The sequence below is a fragment of the Vombatus ursinus genome, unplaced genomic scaffold (genome assembly GCF_900497805.2).
Source record: "Vombatus ursinus unplaced genomic scaffold, bare-nosed wombat genome assembly UNPS02014847.1, whole genome shotgun sequence".
Classification (NCBI taxonomy): Eukaryota; Metazoa; Chordata; class Mammalia; order Diprotodontia; family Vombatidae; genus Vombatus; species Vombatus ursinus.
The window spans coordinates 21,271,881-21,283,288 of NW_020954625.1; the positions used below are offsets into that span (position 1 = coordinate 21,271,881).

General features: G+C 45.5%; 1 pseudogene; it reads left to right on the forward strand.

Moving 5' to 3' along the window:
* Positions 1 to 9,078: 9,078 nt before the first annotated feature.
* Positions 9,079 to 9,694, forward strand: LOC114026796 (annotated as a pseudogene).
* The last annotated feature ends 1,714 nt before the right edge of the window (positions 9,695 to 11,408 follow it).

Here is an 11,408-nt window from a genome sequence, read left to right on the forward strand (position 1 = left end):
CGCCCGGCCTCCGGGCACTCCCCGGCTCCCCGGCTCTCAGTCTGAGAGCAGCCCGGGACGAGCCCACCAGAGCTCCCGAGTGCCGTTGGATGCGCGGGCAGCTCTGTCCCGGGTCGCTGCCACCGCCCCCGCCTTTATACTCCCGGCCCCTGGTTCTGCCCGCCCCTTCAGGGCCACTACAAAGCCCGGGATGGTATTTCAAAGCGTCGGAGAGGGGCTGGGAGGGGGTGTGTGAGTGCCTACGCGGGAGGGGGGGGAGGGAGAAGAGGGGACTGGGGCTGACGCTCCCCTCCTCTCCTTTCTCCTCTCCCTGTCCCCGCTGCCCCCTCCTGCTTCTGGTCCCGGGCTCCGCAGCGGTGGGCAGGCAGGCGCCCGGGGGGGAAATCGAGGTTTCCGAGGCTGCCCGGGACTTAGCTAAGGGAGTGGAACTCCTCGGACCCTTGCCCGCGCCCTGAACCAGGGTCTCCAGTCCCCGGCATCGGAGACACTCTTCTTAGCCCAGCGGGCCTCTCCCTCTGCGGTGTACTCAAACGCGCTTTTTGCTTGAACTAGGCACAATGTCACCCCGGGGGCTGTAACGGAAACAGCGCCGGGAGGAGGGGAGACCTTGTCTTAGAACAAGCATAGAGCAGGAGTATTGGACTTGGAGTCCTAAGGCTTGAGAACGAAGGCTGCCGCAGACATTACGTGGCTCTGAACAAGTCAGCCTCAGTTTCCTCATATTTAAATTGGGAATATTAACAACACTTTCCTCCCAGGGTTGTTGTGGGGTTCAAATATGGGAACGTAAGTGAGGATCAAATAAGTAAAGTGCTCTGGAAACCCTAAAGCGTTATATAAATGGTAGCTATTATTATGAGGACACTGAATCTCAGAAAGCTTAAGTCAAGTTCCCAGGATCACTTAGCTAATAAGTGTCCGAGGTAGGATTTAAACTCCTATCTTCCTCACTCCAGGTACAGCACTTATCTTTCCACTATCTTGTGCAGTTGCTTGAGCTGTATCCAGAGTCAGGACGACCTGGACCCTTCCTCAGACGCTCAGTAGAGCGTCTCATCACTCTAGGCAAGTAACACAACTTCCTTGGGACTCAGTTTCCTCATCTGTAATATGAGGAGGTTGTATCACGCCAATGTATTTGATAACTATTTCACCATGATTGGTTCCCTTCCTATGAGAAGGAGTCCATACAACTGACCAGGCTGCCAAAGGGGTACATGGGCTACTTGTCTGGCCTAGACAAGTCCCTGCTAGCTCTAGTCTGGAACTATCTAGCTGTGTGATCCTAGGTAAGTCACCTCACATCTCTGAGCTTCTGTTTTTCCACACTCACTAATTCAGAGCACTTGCTCTGAGGAAGACACTGTGGTTTCACATACAAAAATGAAACTGACCCTACCCTCAGGAAACTTGCATTCTATTCCACTGGAAAAATGCCACGCACAAATAGATGAATATATACAAAATCTGGGGGAGAAGGGTGTGTACACGGTTAAAGAAATCCCAGATAACTTGAGGAGGGCCATTAGCAAGATGGGCCAATCTGTAAAATGGGAAAAATAATCCCTATAGCGGCTTCACTATGCTGGGGTGTTGTGAGGGTTCAAAGAGATGGTGTTTGAAAGGAACTTCACAATCCATAAAGCTAGATAGAACCTTTACCTCTCACTGAGCTTCCAATAAGCCAAAATAAACATAGCACTCCAGCTAAGCTTCCTGCGTAATTTATTCATTAAGTACTTAGTTGGGGGGGGGGGTGGGGCAGGGGCTGGTCCCAGAGCAGTCTTTCCCTTGGGATTCGCTTTACCCAGGTCTCTCTGTCTATGTTCGTCTGGGTCTGTGTGCTTATGTGTCTGTAGTTTTGTGTCTGTGTATCTGCGTCTCTGGCTCTGTCTGTCTGTCTGAATCTCTCCCTCCACCTCTCCCCTGCGGAAGGGGGAGGGGATTTGCACATCAAAAGCCTGGTTGGAAAGAAAGGCTGCTCTAAATTCCCTTTTGAAGGGACAATGGGGGGGGGGGGGGGCAGAGCCTGGCCTTTGGACATTAGATCGGGGCTGGAGATGAGAGGAAAGAGGGAGACAGACAGGAAGCAACAACTGGTGTCTTTCCTGTAACTGGCCAAGAACTCTTGTTATCCTTGGGCAGGGTGGCATAGGAGCTAGAGGCCGAGTGGAGTAGTGGGGAGGGTCCTACTGGCAGGAGATCCCTCTGACCTGAGTTCTGCAACCAGGAAAAAGTCACTCTTCCCCTAAGCCTCAGTGTTCTCTTCTGTAAACTGGGGATACTAATCCCCGAAGTGCCTACTTCAAAGGCGGTTGGGAGACTTCAAGGAGATGTCAAGTGCTTGGCAGGAGTGAAAGAGCTCCATAAAAATGGAGACTTACATTTCTATTTTGATCCTTCAGTCTGATCCCTCAATATCTGTGAGAGAAACAAAGATGGACAGATGAGAGCTGTAGAGCTTACTAGCTCAAGTGAATATTGATACACGTATGCACGCACACACATGCACTCACACAGGATGTAGGCTCCAGGCTGGAGGAAGAAGGCTGAGGGTCTGGCCTGCTGCTAAGTCTTCCAGGTTTTACTAAACTGGGTTTGGAGAATTTATTCCAAGAAGTACAAGAATTCCACTAGTGATTCTTTCTCCTCTCCCACCAGGAGGGAAACCTCTGATTAATGTTGTTGTTATCGTTATTGTTTTTGTTTTTTAATGCTCTAATGTATTTATCTTGAGTCGTGCACTTTAAACTTTATTTCAATCCAAGAAATATTATCCAATGCTTACTGTATGCAGAGCCCAGTATTAAGGGCTGGGGAACTGCAAAGTTCAGAGAAGGGGACCCCTGACCTCACAGAGCTCATAGACCGGGATGGAGGCATGATGCTTCCTCTTCTTTTACCTCTTCCTCTTTTTCTCCTCTTGAAACTTTTCCTCATCTTCCTGTTGTTGTCATTATCATTGTCATCTTCCTCCTTCTCTCCTTTTTTCTCCTCCTCCTCTTCCTTCCTTGAAAATAATTCCAAAGGCAAAGGGGAAGGAAAAAAATAGCCAGGCATGTAGATATACTGAGAAAATGTGGTAGAATAAAAGAGCTTTGGATTTGGGGAAGGTAGAGCTGAGTTTTAGTCTTCAATAACTGTGCTAATTTTACCTGTGTGGCCTTGAGCAAGTCCTTTTCCCTCTATCGGCCTCAGTTTGCTCATTTGTAAAACCTGACGATCTCTAAGGTGCCGTTTTCTTTAACAGCTACACACGTTGCAGTTCCGTCAACCTCTTCTTAAAGCAAGGACTCTTCAGAACAGAAACTCCTAAACATCTCTTTCAATTCTCTCCTCTATTACTTCATTCTTTTCCTTACGCTCCACTATGTTCCTCCTTTCCCCAGGCCATCTATGACGAACATTTTTACTGACTTCTTTGGGAGGTCAAGGGTGGGATGGGGGTGGGGCAGGAAGCTGGGTCTCTCAGGAGGGGACAAAATGGATAGAGTTGCTGGCCCTGGAATCAGGAAGACTCATCTCTGTGAGTTCAAATCCAGCCTCAGACACTTACTAGCTATGTGACCCTGGATGAGTCACTTCACCCTTCTTGCCTCAGTTTCCTTAGTTGTAAAATGAGCTGGAGAAGTATATGGCAAAGCATTCCAGTGTTTTTACCAAGAAAACCCCAAATAGGGTCACAAAAGAATCAGGTACAACTGAACAACAAACTCTATGTGAGAGACTCTGTGGAAGATATCAACCCTCCCATATTGATAGTATGAATGTCTGTCTTGATATCACACCTGTCCCCCTTCCTATTATAATGTAAGCTCTGGGTGGGCAGAGACCTCTGCATCTCTATTTGCCAACAGTGTGCTTTACACGTAATAGATGTTAAATCAACCTTTATTGAATGAACAGATGCCTGCCAGAAACCCTTCACTTAGAAACTAAAAGTGGTAGTCACACCAGTGTGTACTTGACATGGAGAGAATGAAAAAGTCCTTCCCTCCCCACTCCACCCTCCCCACACTTCATCCACCTTGGAGATTTTCAGGATAAAATTCTACAAGCATCAAAGAGGTGGTTTATATTGGCTATTTAAAAACAACAGCAATATGCCAACAACACCTGGCTTTTCCCGGGCCCTAGATAGGGAGCACCACTTTTTTTTGAGAGGGGATGTTAGACATACCATTGAAGAATTCACTGGGTGCTCTGTACTTTGCTGATTTAGCCCATATATCATTATTACTTATGTACACAAGATGAGATCCCACTCACAGCTAGTCCTCACCGACACGTTTCCCCAGCATGACTGACCAACCCATTGTCTTTAATTGGGTGAGAAGACATAGAAGACTTGGAATTGGTGCAGCCTTGAAAGATGAATATGGGGCAGCATGGTAAAGGAGGGTGAAGCTGTGGCTTCCTCACTGAGCTTTTATTGGTATCGGAAATTCCTGGGCCAACACTTTACAGCTTGGAGTTTCAGGTAGGGAGTTGCCCTCAGGTGCTGTGGGCTGGAGTGATTTTTTTGGTGGCCACACGTGTGAAAGGAAGGATTAAACCCAGGCCCTCCTCACTCTAAGGCTAGTCCTTTATCCTGACTATATCACAATATACATCTAGGAGTTGGGAAATGATACCTTTTTGAGCTAGAATTTATATTCTTGAAGGCAGGTCTTGTTTTGTTTTTATCTTTGTATTTCCAGAGTCTAACAGAGTATCAGGTTCACAGAAGGCCCACTGTAACTGTTGCTATTGCTATAGTTTTGTCTTTACAAGATCATAGTTCCAGAGATGGAAGGGAATAGAGTGACTTTAGGGTACTCTCCCCCACCCCACCCCCACTGGTCGCACACAAGTGAAAAATTAAAATGAATTTTTACCTGAGGAAACATAGCAGGGACAAGTGGAGTCCAGATATATTTAGCACGAGAAACATTTTTTAACCACTTACTCTGTGTAAGACAGTGCCAGATATTGAGGATATGAAACAAACAAACATACATCCCCAAGGAAACTGAGGCTCAGACAAATTAAATGACTTTTTCAGGCCATACAGGTAAGACTGTATAAGTCTTTTGAGAAAACACTTAAAGCCTTGACATTCTCCTCTTCCTGAAAACCTGTGTGGCCTTCCTGATGCCCAGCAACTCACAGCCTTGGGGTCAGTGAAGGGGCAAAGGAGAATGTGAGAAACCCCAGTGGCTGAAGGGAGGAGTGATTTGGGCTGGAACATCCAGTGTCTCTTTCCAGAACCCAGGCCCCCAATTCAAAGCTCAGCTCAGATGCCACTTCCGATGGGAAACCTTTCCTGATTCCTTTAGTTGTCATTATCATTTCTATCTTTTCGCCTCAAATTATCCAATTTCTATCTATTTACATGGTTTATCCCCTAGTAGACTTTAACCTCCACGTGGGCAGGAGTGTTTTTAATTTTGCCTGTGTATCTCTAATGCCTAGTATAGTACCTTACATGCAGTACAGGCTTAATAAACATTTTTTGTCTTGAAAAGTCTCCACTCCACTTAGCCCTAATACGTTTATCAGGTGAGAAGACATCTTAATTGTCCACTAGGTATGACCAAGTCTTAGATATCTCCTTATATGAAATAGGAAGTTTGGATTGACTAGGAGAGTAACCTAACCCTTTGGGGCCTGTGTCAGACTATAGAGCTAGCTGGAAGCGGAGAATCCATTATCTTACAGAGCAGTGGTGGGAGCCAAGCCCCTGAAAAGGAATCACTTGGTGGGAGGAGTTCTTTGGCTTCAATTTCTTCCTACTTGCTAGACGAAGACTTTGTAATCTTGGAAGGCTTCTAGACTTCCTTTCATCTACATTGGCTGGCTGAGGTGTCTTCACTGGTAGCTGAGAACAAACTAGACGTGATAAGGAAAGGTAAATTTAAGACTCCACAAGGGTCCCAGCAGAAAAGCCCTATCATGCCTCAGTGTGACTTTATGCATATCCCACAAGGGGGAATAAAAAGACTTTTAACCCCTTTACCACATTCGCTCTAAGTTTGAGCCCCCTTTCACCAGGACTCTGTATGGATTGTTGGGAGACAATGTCGCCAACTTCTGAGAGGATGTTTTATACCAACTGTGTGTATGCATTTTTTCTAAACTATGTCACCTTAGTAAATACCCCTTTCTAAAAGTTAATTAAGTCTGGCTGACTAGATGATACCAACCGATAATCATGGCAAGGAAAAGCCTACCAGTAGGGGCTTGTGAGCCATAGTTGTTGAAAATTGCCTCACAGTTCCTTGGGGTTATCCCTAGACTTTTGGGGATCAGTAAGCAGTGAGCACCCAGTAACCCAACCTGCCAGGGCAAGTAAGAGGTGGGATAGTCTCTCCCAAATACATGATATACATACATTCGATTGGAACACAGGTAGAAAACAGAGGGCATGTATATGGGCTTGTCCCATATCAGAGTGGGAGCCAGCTTGCTCATTTGGCCCTGTAAGAAACCACTAAGCCCATTTGGTCTGGTGGAAATGTGACTTTAACTAGTGCAACAGACAATCTTCATCTGTAGGAAATGTGAAATATTAAGTCAATGGGCCAATGAGAAAAGACATGTGTCATAGCTCCAAGATGTAGGAAACTTTCTCTCTCAGTTTCTCATTGAGAATTCTCATGGAATCAAGGCAACTCTAACATATGTTTCAGAATCCTAGACCTTCAGAGCTGGAAGCAGCCTGAGGCCATCTAGTCCAAAGTAACAATAATCCTATTACTGTTGAAGGTAATGGTCATGCAACTTTTGCTTGAACCCACTCCCAATACAGGCAGTCGATTTAAGACACTTTGAATTATTCCAGCCTGCTTCCCAAACCTAAATCTGCTTTTTTTTTTCAGCTTCTGCCCACTGGTTCTAGCTCTTTCCTCTGTGGACAAGCAGAATTGGTCACATTCCCTTCCATGTGCCAGCCGTTCCAAAGCTTGAAGAGGGCTAGGGAGTTCCCCTCAGTCTTTTTTTCTCCAGGCAAAGCACCTCTCATTTCTTCATTTAATACCTGAGCTGCATGACCTTGAGGCCCTTCACCAGGCAACTTGCTTTCTTCAGAACATTCTTCAACTTATCAGGGTCTTTCCTAAAATGTGGTGCCTAGAACGGAATGGCTGGAATCCGGCCTGGGCAGAGAACAGTGAGTAGGGCTGTCACAACCTTGTTCCTGGAAGGCACTCGGGTGTTAATGCAATCCAGATTCCACTTAAACTATTGAGAACTGAAGTGGTGGGGAGACTCTCGGCTTGGCCAAAGTCAAAGGAGGGGAGCCAAGGAGGCCACGAGGGACCCAAACTGGGGCTCTAGCTTATAAACTTGTCCTTGTTCTGTGTGACTCTAGCTTTCAAAAAATTATTATTCACAGGGAAACCTTTGTAATGCAATTTTGTAGTTTAGGGAAACAAAGTCACTGGCCATTGAATGCCCACATATTGAGTGGCACCGATCTAGAATGGAGAGAAAGGATGTTGTGTGACCCTGAGCATGATCTCTCTTGTCCTCAGTCTGTCCTTCTATAAGATCAGGGGCTTACACTGGTTGGCCTCTGGACATTCTTCCAGTGGGAGATTCACAACCCTAGTGTCCTAGGCTGCTTTATTTCAGCTGGATGCTTGAGAGTTGATCTTCTCCCCAGGGTTTGGAAGGGTCTTGGTCTCAGGGTCCTTCATAATTCCCAAGCTTCAGGAAATGGTGGTTAGTCTGGGGCCAGGTGAAAGAAGCCTCCCAAAGGAAGGATTCTCTTCAACACTAAGCGAGGGGATGCTAGACAATCATTTAGGCAATTGGAGCAATGGAGATGGTGAACACTGACCAATCTGGCCCCACAGGAGGTTTCTGACTTTCATGGGAGGTAAGTTTTACAAAGCAAATTTAGTGAAAATAAATAGGCTCCACACTGGCAGGAAAAAATAAAAATAAATTAAAAACAAAACAAACTTGAGATGATGATTGGGTATGGAACATCAAACTCTCTTGGCTACTTTCCCACCATCCTGACAAAAGGGATAGATTGGTGCTATAGAATCATGGTGAATGAACAATTCTTTTAAAGTTATTTCTAAAAGATTTGGGACTTCCTTCAATGCCAGGTCTTCTAGACAGAGCATAAGCATGGAGGAGGACACAAGACACTGGCTAAATAGCCCCTAAGACAAATGGTTCAGTTGTGACATCATTGGGTGCTGAAGTATCCTTTCCTCTCCCTTTCCCCCCACTCCAGACCCACCATGTTTGAAATCATACTCATTTATTTCTTAAAGTTTTATTGATTCATTTTGTTTTTTAAATCACAATTATTTCCAACTTGGTCCCTCCCTGTACTAGGGAGTGCACCTCTTGTAACAAACCAGACTCACAGAGCATGTCTTTTAATTTTTTTTTTTTACATTGCTGTAGTCATTACATATATTGTTTCCAGGTTATTTTGCTTTGCATCACGTCTGATAAGTCTTGCCAAGTTTCTCCGAATTCTCTGTATTTGTCATGTCTCACTGCACAGCATTATTCCGTCAGACATTTGGGCCCCAATGTGATCAGCTGATCCTCAGTCATTGGCCCTTTGTGAGGCATTGTGGAAATAGGAGCAGAAGGAAGCCAGGAAGTGGGACACAGTGGAAAGAGGATGTCTCTGGAGGAAGAGGGCTAAGGCTCCGATCCCACCCCCTCTGATGCTTATGACTTCTATGACCATGGACATGTCATTTAAAATAGGGATCTACTAGTGTCCAGCTCTCTTTGATCCTTAAAATGCCCTGGGCCTCATTTAGTTTCCTCCTCTGTAAAAAAGGGGGTTGGCCTAGGTGACCTCTGAGACCCTAGCTACCTTTAGATCTGTGAACCCATAAGCTTTGCAAGAAGCCTCAGGGGAAGGCGATGTCATTAGTCTGGGACATTTGGGTATCAATCTTGGGGATCTTAGATGAAGCCAGTGGCCCTAGACTTGTGAATGTTTCTTAATATTAAATTGTTTTTTTTCAATTAAAACTCTATTTCCCTTCCTCTATTAAAAATAACAAATCCATCCTTTCCAATCGGCCTAGGTGCCCGTGAGGAGGGTTCTAAGCATCCATGGTGCCCAGTCAAAATGGCATGATTCTGAAGCCCCATTTCTACAAAGACTGGCAAAGATGAGTTGCCACATGGTTTAACCAGTCAGCCAGGAAGATCAGAAGGCGAAAGGCCCATCAAGCAAAAGCACGTCCAGTTGCTCCTTGCCCTGCATCTGGTCCTATCCGGCCCATCGTGAGGTGCCCTACTGTCCGATACCACACCAAAGTACGTGCTGATAGAGGATTCATGTTGGAAGAGCTGTGGGTGGCTGGTATCCATAAAAAAGTGGCATGGACCATTGGTATCTCTGTGGACCCTCATTGCCAAAATAAGTCTACAGAGTCTCTCCAGGCAAATGTGCAGTGGCTGAAAGAATATTGTTCCAAACTGATCCTCTTCCCAAGGACACCATCTGCACCCGAGAAGGGAGATAGCTCTGCTGAAGAACTCAAGTTGGCAGCCCAGCTCACAGGACCAGTTACGCCCATCAGAAATGTCTACAAGAAAGAGAAAGCTCGAGTCGTTACTGAAGACGAAGAGAATTTCAAGGCATTCGCTAGAACTCAGGGCCAGTGGAATCCAGGCCAAAGGAGCCAAGGAGGCTGCAGAGCAAGATGTGGAGAAGAAAAAGTAAACAGCCTTTGAGAACTTTCAATTAAATAACACAAAATAAAAAAATAACAAATCCTCTGCAATAAACACGTGTATTAAAGCAAACCAAATTCATGCATTGCCCATGCCTAAAAATGTACAGTATTTTGCATCTCTCAGTCTGAATCCACCCACCTCTCTGTCAAGAATTATAGTGTGTTTCATCACTGACCCTTTGGCAACTTGATCGGTCACTGCATTGACCAGAGTTCTTCATTTGTCTTTCAAAGCTGTTTGTCTTTACAATAGAGCTGTTGTATAAATTGTTCTTCTGGTTCTGCTCACTTTATTGGGCATCAGTTCATACAAGTCTTGGGTTGCTCTGACACCGCATTGTTTTGTTGTTATTGTTCAGTCATTGGTCAATTGTGTCCAACTCTTGGTGACCCCCTTTGGGGTTTTCTTCACACAGATACTGGAGTGGTTTGCCATTTCCTTCTCCAGATCATTTTACAAAGTAGGAAACTGAGGCAAACAGGATTAAGTGACTTCCCCAGGGTCACCCAGTTAGTAAGTGTCAGAGGTTGGATTTGAACTCTGGAAGAGGAATCTTCTTGACTCCAGGCCTGACATTCTATCTACTGCACCACCTAGCTGAAACTACCCCTGATTTCTTGTAGCACAGTAGTATGCTATTAGATTCATACCAAAAATATTTTTGCCTTTACGAAAAAGAGCTACTACCTTTTCCTTTTTCTTTGATCTCTTTGAAGTGGAGTTCTGTTAGTGGTACAGCTGAGTCAAAGGGTCAGCACTAGTTAGTAACTCTTCAGGCATAGCTCCAAACTGATTTCCAGAATTCATCCCTGGGGATTTTAATGCAGCATTCCTGTGGCTGTCCAGGAGGAGAGGATGGGACCTGGTCTGATGATATTACAGTCAAATGACATAGACCACGACGTCACAGCAGAACCATTCACTCTAGATTGGCAAAGTGTTTATTCATCAGGTATCTAGTGATCTGTTTCCTGTATCCTGCTACATATGTACGGACTTTCTTGGAAAGAAATCTCAGACCCAGAGGTGATGTGTCACAGGGCTTAGGGAGCACCTTGGTGGCAGGGGGCTCTGCCCTCCCATGTGATTCTGGGAGCACATGGTGTGCATGGCTGGTATGGCCTTAGTTAAAGTACAGAGAAAGAACTGGCTTGGGGTTTATTCGGGCTTTATTGGGTCATGAGTTTTAGAGATGGGAGAGACCTTGCAGATAATAATAACTCATGTTTCTGTTGTAAGGGAATGCTTGGGGAAAGAAAGGAAGGTGAGCCAAGTAGTTTCTTCTCCAACACTTTGAGAAGTACGTAGTAAATGTAGTAGTATCCCCATTTTGTGCAGGAGAAAACTGAGGCCCAGACAAAGAACCAGACAAAGAACGAGATTGGATGGAGGTTCCACAGGCAGGTCCACAGAATGGAAGTTTCTTGAGGACAGGACTTTTCCTTTTTACCATTATAATCCCAGCTCCTAGCCTAGGGCCTGGCACAGAGCGGGTGAATGTAGGAAGTGGTAGAGGGGAGATTGATGGTACTTCTGACCTCACAGCCAATGGTTTTTGGAGTTGTCATCTGTCATTCTTGTCATATGAAGAAAGGCCACATGTTTCCAGAAGGGAGTTAAGGACCAGAGGCAGAGGGGAATGAGTGGTGTGTGTGTGTGTGTGTGTGTGTGTGTGTGTGTGTGTGTGTGTGTGTGTGTGT